Source organism: Carlito syrichta, unplaced genomic scaffold (assembly GCF_000164805.1).
Source record: "Carlito syrichta isolate Samal-C Ts95f unplaced genomic scaffold, Tarsius_syrichta-2.0.1 Scaffold310501, whole genome shotgun sequence".
NCBI lineage: Eukaryota > Metazoa > Chordata > Mammalia > Primates > Tarsiidae > Carlito > Carlito syrichta.
Genome location: NW_007254597.1, coordinates 466,818 through 475,954, shown reverse-complemented (window position 1 = coordinate 475,954; position 9,137 = coordinate 466,818).

The window sequence follows — 9,137 nt, the reverse complement described above, 5'->3', positions numbered from 1 at the left end:
GGATCTGCAAGCCTTTTGTAGAAGGTCCCAACAACTCTCCGGTCCCTGCAGTCTGAAGGAGCCGGAGTCCAGAAATAAAGGAAAGCAAGCCTGCAGTCCACCTTGTGGCCTGGGCTCACGCTCCAGGGCCTTGCATCTGCCGGGCATTTGACGAGGACCACGAAGGTCTGTTTGGGGACTTTCGGTCCCACCAGGGCAGTGAGTGTGTAAATGTCTTTGCAGCTGCTTGGCCGGTTCCTAGCACGGTACCTGCCCCGTAAGCATCCGTCAAATGAAGGAAGAGAGGAACGAGTCAGTTTTTCCACACCTACTATGGGCCAAGAAGTATTTTAAGAGTTTTCCAGATAGTCACGCTGCTTAATTCTCACAACAACCTGACAAGTAAGGTAGGTACTATCGTTATCACCACTTTCCAATGGAAGGAACTACAGCACAGAGAGGGGAGGTCGCTTGCCCAGGATTGCACAGTTCCTAAGAGCAGAGCCAACAGTCCAACCAAAGCAGGGTGGCTCTGGACTCAGCACTCTGATGGGCTCTCCCCACTAGCATGAGGGCAGGAGAGCCCAGACACTTACCTGTAGCCCTGAGACCACACTTGCCAGCTCTGGAAGTATGGTCCCTTCCTGAATCGGTGCCAACCCAGGCCTCAGACGGACCCTTGCCGTCTGAGAAGTTACTATGTTTAAAATCTCTTTCATATATTACGTTTGTGCATTTTTATCCTTACTGGATGCTGACATCCCACCTCAGTGCTCTTCTTCCTCTGATTTCTTGCCCATGCCCCCCCAAAGTACAGGCTAGTGAAGCTCCATTGCCCTGGTATCTCTACAACCGTTCGTCGAATGCCATTCCCTGTCCGGCTCGTCATGATTTCTATTCCTCGTGAGAACTCAAGGAGAAGGGTATTCTTAGCCCCGTCTTACAGAGGTGTGTGCTGAAGTTCTGCCTGGGTCAGCGCTGGTGTGTGGTAGCACCTGGGTTCAGAGCTGGTGGGTTCAGCTCCAAGCCACAGAGTTGACCCCACTTCCGTGTTCACCTGTTGTGAAGAGCCCCCCAAAGCCTTGGAGGGTAGGATGGGGTATAGGAGAAGCAAAACCAAGGGGCCTCAGAGTTCAGCAGGGCTCAGTCAGGGAGCACTTGGGGAAGTGTCTTGGCTCCTAGGCCCGTCGTCAGCCACAAGGGCAAAGACTGAGGACAGGAGAGAGATCCGAGCTGAACTCTGATATTAAAGAGAGGCAGGGAGAACAGAGTGATCACTCTGAGCCTGTATATTAAATGTATTTTTCCTTTGTAAAAAAAAAATAAAAAAACCTGCAAAAGTTATGTTTCGACATAAAGGCAGCCTGTGTTTCATAGCTATTCTAATTTATGGGCCGTACATTCCTGTGATTGTCTTGAACTGAATAGCCAAGTAAATAATCATCGTGAGCCACAGGTAAATCACTTGGAGGTGAACCGAGCCTGTCCGCAGCCTCCAGAAATGGCACAGACGTTATTTCCTAATTTTGCAGATTTCTTCATCTGAGCTCAGAAAACACCTTCACTTGTTGGCTTTGAGGTTTGACACTTTTTTTCTACTCACATCCCGAAGAGACAGCGACAAGGTGAAACGTGAGAAGTGTTTAAAACATTTTCAGAGATTCCCCGGCTAATTTTCCTCCTCAATTTCAAGGCAATAATGCCATTCACTTCACTTCCATAAGCATTTATCCTGAGCCACCAGGTGACTGGAGGCGGGAGGGCGGGGGAAGGAGTCTAGCGGGATAGAGGATAAAGACCACACGCTTGCCAAGTCTAGAATCTGGTTGATTTTTTTTTTTTACTGTGGCAAAATATATATGACATAAAATGTACCATTGTAAGCCTACGGTTCAGTGCTATTAAGCAAATTCATGTTGCTGTCCATCCATCACCACCGCCCGATTCCAGAACTCTTTCCTCTTCCTCGACAAAAACTCTGCACCCATTCAACAGTGACTCCCCAACCTCCTCTCCTCCCAATCCCTGGCAACTGCCATTCCGCATTCTGTCTGTGAATCTGACTACTTCATATATGTGGAATCACACAGTGCCTTTTGTGACCAGTTTGTTTCAGGTAGCACCCTGTTTTCAAGGGATGAGCCTGGTTGTAGGACCATGTTGTAGCATGGACTGCCTGGTGAATTTTAAGTGTAAAAATGTTAAGCCAATGGAAATACTAGTTCTCATGTCATTCGACTGAGAGGTAAATGCCTATTCACGGTTGTTTTAAGGGAATTTGAGTCTAAGCTGCAGCAACGGATCCGATGCATTTATTGAGCTGCTGCTCTGTGCAAAGTCCCTCAGGCGGCTGAAGCATCCAGAGACACTTCATACGGTGTGCAGATTCAAATCCAGACGTTACGTGATGAGTAACTTTAGCGTACAAACGAGAAAGCAAGCAGGATCTGAGACAGAGAGGTCATCGCAGACAGAGGCGATTGGGAAAGAGATGGATGTTAGTGGGAACATGAGAGATGGGAAGAATTTAGAACAAGGGGGATGGTCTGGAGAGAGAGAACATTCCAGACTGGCATGGAGTGAAGGCGTGTTCAACAGCATGTCTCGTTCGCTGTTTTCTCCCCAGTGCCTGGTACAGCAGCAAATACATGCAGCCCGAATGAATGAGTGCAGAGCCCAGAGGTGGGGATGTCCAAGGTGAGCTTGGGAAGCAGCAAGTAGACAGTTTGACTTGAACCAAGGGTCCCTGTAGGGGGCTTAGTTCTAAAAAAAGATGTGGATAGAGATCAGGATGTGAAAAACTTTGACTGTCAGGCCAAGAAGCTTGCACTTCATCCTGAGGGAAATAGGGAGGCATGGAAGGTGGTTGACCAGGAGAGTTCACAGTGATTATTCTACTGTTTCTAGTCATAAGTGCCATCAGAGCACAGCCACCCTTTGAGACACTTACTGTGCTGAAAGCTGGGTGACTGTTAATGGAATACATGTGTCTTCACTGGGCTTACGCAGACAGGACAGCATCTTGTTTAGAAGTGTCATTTTTGGCCAGGCACTGTGGCTCAAGCCTGTGATCCCAGCACTTTGGAAAGCCGAGGCAAAAGGATTGCCTGAGTCCACAGGTTTGAGAACAGCCTGGGCAACGTGGTGAGACCTTGTCTCTACAATAAATCAAAAGAATTAGCCGGGTGTGGTAGCACGCGCCCGTAAGTCTGGCTACTTGGGAGGCTGAGGTGGAAGGATCGCTGGAGCCCAGCAGGTCGAGGCTGGGGGTGCCATGAGTGTGCCACTGCACTCCAGCCTGGGCAACAGAGTGAGACTCTGATTCAAAGAAAAAGTGTCATTTTGGGGGGAAGTATTGTAAAGTGACAGAAGGAAGAAAGTAAGCAGCCAAGAGGCTAGGGAGAACATCACAACACTCACATATGTGGGCGATGACTTAGCTGTTGAGATTAAGAGGAAACAGGCAGATCTTGAGGCTGTGGCAGGAGAGAGAATTACACAATTTAGGGATCTAGAAACTCCTGGAGGAGAATCAGAAGCTAGAGACCATGACCAAGGTCAGGCCTCAGTGACCCGCCAGCAAGAGAAGTTTAAAGATAAAGAGTGTGAGGCCGGGCGCAGTGGCTCATGCCTGTCATCCCAGTACTTTGGGAGGCGAAGGCCAGAGGATTGACTGAGCCCGGGGGTTCGAGACCAGCCCGGGCAACTTGGCAAGACCTCATCTCTATAATAAATCATAAAATCATGTGGGCGTGGTGACATGTACCTGTGGTTCCAGCTACTTGGAAGGCTGAGGCAGAAGCTGCATTTGAGCACAGCAGGCTGAGGCTGTGGTAGTCATGATTGTGCGACTGCATTCCAGCCTGGGCAACGGAGTGAGACTCCAACTCAGAAAGAAGAAGAGTGGAATGAGAGACCAAGTTTTCGTGTTCAAAAGAGAAGCAGAGCCTCAGGATTAAATCACTGGGGAGGTTTGATGAGCACAGGCAGTGTCAGCGGTGGGAAGGCTCAAAAACGAAGGCCCTGAGAACACAAGAATGGCGGGGGGGAGGGAAGAGGAGGAGAAAGAAGCGGGGAGACGTACTTTGCATTGAACAGAAACTCACTGTGTCCTGATTTAAACCCAAAGGGGAATTTATTACAAGGTCTCAGAGATGATCTGTGGGACTCAACAGGGCAGCCAAGATCGAAGGACTAGGACAAGGAACCAGAGGGCTTCCAGACCAGCAAGCAGCCTCTCCTGGCCTTTCCCGTGCTGCCTGGACCCTCCTTTCTGCCTCTCCCTCTGCACCTACTTTATTCTTGGCTCCCTCCCCCATATAGACAGAGGGTTACACCCATAAGGGTTTATCCTGACCTACAGACAGTGGGTCTCACCTTTGTCTGCATAGAGGAGTCACGGGGATTACATCTACCGAGTTCAAGAGACCAGCAGAAACCAAGAGGTGGCCCCAAATCCAATTCCAAATGCCTGGGGGGAATACACAATTGGCCTCTTAGTGCAGCCCAGGTGTGGGCCAGGAGGGTGGAGCCTGGTAGAAAGCATGGCTCCTGAGTGCCACTCTCCTGGCTGGGAGGGTAGCTCTGAAAAGCAGGGTGTCCCACAAGGCAGACTCCACAGAAGGGAGGAGTCAGGCGGGAGCCACAAAGCCCCACCAGGTAAGAAAGGACTGAAGCACATCGACTGTTTCGGCCTAATGAAGAGAAGGCCCCAGCAACCATGAGAACAGATTTTCGGCAGCTGAAGAGATCGCTGCAGATGTGTGTGTGGCTCTGGGGGGACAAGGTGGCCGATTCGGGTAAAGAAGGAGATGTGTTCTGCCAGGAAGGACCACCAGTTCTGCAGTGGGCTGTTTCCTGAGCAGGAGTCTCCCAGGGGAGGGGTGAGCAGAGCTGTCATCCAGTTAGCAGAAAGTGGGTTGGAGCAGGGACTCCCACCCTGAGGAGAGTCACCAGAGACCACTTGCAAGCTTCCTCCAATGCCAAAGTCTCCTCCCTCCCACCTTACCTTCTTCTGTCTCCTCTATCTTCTAGTTTACCTAGACACAACCACCAGGGGCTCTTATTCCAGGTGGGCTTCAGGAAGCCCAGGAATGTCCTAAAATTAGATGCAAAATTATAACAGTGGTCAGGAGCGGGGAGACTTACATGTGGTTTTTTCCAAAAAGAGGGTCAGTCAAGGGGTCCGTGATCAAGAAGAGGGCAAAAAGCAATAACACAAAGTCATGAAGTGCTTCAAAGCCGTTAGTGAAGTAAGAAACAAAAGGAAGTAGGAAATCCAACTAGGAAAAGGAGAAATCAAATATATTTTTTAAATAGTAGTGTCTAGGCCAGGTTCGGCAGCTCAAGCCTATAATCCCAGAACTTTGGGAGGCCTAGATGAGCAGCGTTTCCAGGCCGCTTGGTGAGACTTCGTTTCTACAGTCAATCCAAAAAAAATTAGCCGGACATGGTAGCACACGCCTGTAGTTCCAGCTGCTTGGAAGACTAAGACAGAAGGATCACTGGAGCCCAGCAGGTCGACACTGGGGTGACCGTGAGTGTGCCACTGCACTCCAGCCTGAGCAACAGAGTGAGACTCCAATTCAAAAATATATATATATATTAGCATCTGTGCAGCTGCTATGATTAAACTTCCAGTTTGACTTTGAGCTTCCTGGCAGCTGGAGAGACCTAGCCTAGTTTTGGAAGTTTCTGAAGGAAATTTCTCTCAAGTCAAAGGAAATCATAAAAGTACATTTAATAATTGTGAGTCATTACTATTTACTCAGAATTACTTTGTGGCAGACACCAAGCTGCACCATGTATAGTATTTTATTTAATCCTGACAAGACCTTACTGGGTAGTCACTCTTCTTAAGCCCAAATTGCCAGTGAGGAAAACAAGGCACAGCAAGGTGGAGAGGCCCACCAGTGATCTCAGAGCTGGAGGGAAGAAATGTGCACCGGGCCCTACATGCTCTTAGCAAGTATGAACAACACAAATCTTTCAAAAGAAGAGGTGAGGAGAGAATAAGAAAAATGTCACTTGTAGTCCATACCCTCAAACAGCTTCTGATCTCGCGGCAGATAAAAAAATACATGAACAAAACGTGGAAAATTATGACTTCACCATTTTTGAGGACCTATAATGGGGGCTTTATTTTAGGAGCTTTGTGTGTGTTATCTCTTTTGATTTTCCAAACAACTCCAAGGATGTATTATCACAGCCCCACCCCCTACCCCTCGCCAATCCTTCCCTCTCCCCGTAATTGACGAATTGTTCTAAATTCAAACTTCTTCACCTGGCTTTCAAAGTCCTGCATATTTTGGCATTTTCCTAGTAAGCATAATTTCCAGCCCTGCCCCAAGGAGGCCATGCCAAATGAAAAAAGTATGGACGCCAGGCTCGGTGGCTCAGCCTGTAATCCTGCGCCTTTGGGAGGCTGAGGTGAGTGGATTGCTTGAGCCCACGGGTTTGAGACCCACCTGGGCAGGCGAGACCTCATCTCTACAATAAATCAAAAAATTAGCCGGGCATGGCAGCGCGTGCCTGTAGTTCCAGCTACTTGGAAGGCCGAGGCGGAAGGATCGCCGGAGCCCAGCAGGTCTAGGCTGCGGTGGCCTGGAGCGGCCACCGCACTCCAGTCTGGACGACAGAGTGAGACTCCAACTCAAAAAAAAAAGTATGGAATTCCAGACTCTGCCACTCTCATGCTCTGGAACATCGAGTGAGTTGCCTAACCTGTCTGAGCTTCAGATTCCTCATCTATAAAATAAGGAGAATGATAACTGCCTTTCAAGGTTGTTAAAAGAACAGAAGATTTAAGAATCAGACTAGAAGTGCAAGGGATCACAGGACAGTTTGAGAGAGGGCGAACTAGGGATGAGGGACTGCAGGCATGATATATGTAGCCGTTTCTCCATCCAGTTGACAGACATTTACTACGACTCAATGTGCTTGCACCTGTATCAGGCACCTGAGCTCCAAAATGCATGGGAGATGTCTGCTGTTGAGGAACTCACGGGCTACTGGGTAGGGATGGGGCACAGTTAGATAACGACAGTGTCTTGCATAGGGAAGTGTGGGTAGTGGTGAAGGTCTGAAACTTGCTGAAGTATGAAGAGAAGGCATGTAAGCAAGACTTAATTGGAAAAGTTGGTAAGACAAGGTATCTGAACAAATGCATGGGTGAAGAAGACAGAGAAAATTCTGGGATAGGGAAGTTGGTTTGGTTGAGGACAGCTTGAGTGTGAGGTGGTGGTGACACAGCTGTGTGAAAGCTATCCATTTGGCGATGACATGGACGTGGGTATGAAGAAAGAACAGGAGATCTAAATTTGAGAATAAGAAGCAATGGTGTCTTCCGCTTTCTTGTTGCACATTTGAAAATACGTTTGTTCTACTTTCTTAGAATAGACATAGAGTTTGGCTGAGTGAGAATTCTTCATTGAAAATGGACTGGATAAAAACAATGTGGTATATATACATGATGGAATACTACACAACCGTAAAGAAGGACAAAATTATGAACATCACAGCAACTTGGATGAACTTAGAATCTAATATTCAGTGATCTATCACAGAAATAAATAACCAAGTGCCACATGGTCCTACTCATAAGTGAACCCTAAACAATTAGCATAACACTGTAAGAAAGGGATTGGCAGTAGTGGGAAACTGCCAGGGGAAAGGGGGGGCACACTTCATCAGTAAGGATACCTGATCACAAGCCAGGTGAAGGGACCAAAATGAGGCCCAAACTTTACCTGTACAATGATCATTTGTATACCTAACCCTGAATTGTAACCCACATCTTTAAAATAAAAATTTTTTTTAAATAAAAAAATTGTTTAAAAGAAGCAATGGTGAGATGTCATTGCAACATTAAAATGTTGAGTTTTCTGAGGAGTCATATTAGGATAAAAGAGAGTAAGGTAACAGCATGCCATGGAGATGTGAGAAGGAGGAAGCAAAGAAGGAAGGGAGTGGTCAGAGAGGCAGGAGAGAAGAAAAGTGATTTGGAAGGATACAATATCTCAGGTATCATCGATGGAGAGGCAAGAATATTATCTGGAAAGTTCTTCTGAAAATTAGGATAAGAAAAAGCAAATTTTCTTCAACAACAAATAAGAAAGAAGGAGAGAGTATCTCTATCTGCAAAGAAAACAGCCAGTTTGCATTGAATCACAGAAACTAAGTTGCTGGCCTAGGAAATCCTTCAATGAAAGGAAGGGGAGACACAAATAGGAGGGAAATGAACGGGGTCAAGTGAATGGTTCTTTTTTTTTTTTTTTTGAGTTGGAGTCTCATTCTGTCGCCCAGACTGGAGTGCAGTGGCCGCTCCCGGCCACCGCAGCCTCGACCTGCTGGGCTCTGGCGATTCTTCTGCTCAGCCTTCCAAGTAGCTGGAACTACAGGTGCGCGCTACCACACCTGGCTGATTTTTGATTTATTGTAGAGATGAGGTCTCGCCAAGTTGCCCAGGCGGGTCTCGAACCCGCGGGCTCAGGCGAACCACTCACCTTGGCCTCCCAAAGCGCTGGGACTACAGGCTGAGCCACCGAGCCCGGCTGAATGGTTCTTTTCAACGGAGACAAATCTTCTCCTCTGAGAAGAAAGCGAAGCATGGGAGGGGTTTTAATGTGAGGTACAGGGAATGCTCTAGAACTTGTACAAGGTAGGCTCAGTCCTCTTGTGTAAGATTAAACCAGGGAGCTTCTGACTGGAGTACGTGAAGGAGAAATATTCTTAATCCTTAGCAAGAAATTGAACGTTGACAGTGTGAATTTTTCAGGGCCAAATCTTCCCGGGTCTTTGTCTCTCATGCAGGACACCATGGACAGAAATAGAAAGAGAGGGACAGCGACCTGGGTTCGAGGTTGACACCCGTCTGGAATAGGACTGAGAATCTGGAGTGTAGACAAGATCAGGTGTCTAGGTAGGAGTGTGAGGGCTGGGGTGGGGATGGGCAGAGCCAACAGAATGAACGGGATGAAGAAGGAGGTTGGAAGTTTCTGGTCTAAGTGAGATTCAGGAGAAGTGAGGGGAGATGACAGGTATATTCATTTCCTGAGGCTGCCTGAACAAACGATGCAAACTTGGTGGTTTAAAACATCTGAAATTTATTCTCGCATAGTTCTGGAGGCCAGAACTCCAAAATCAAGATATTCGCAGGG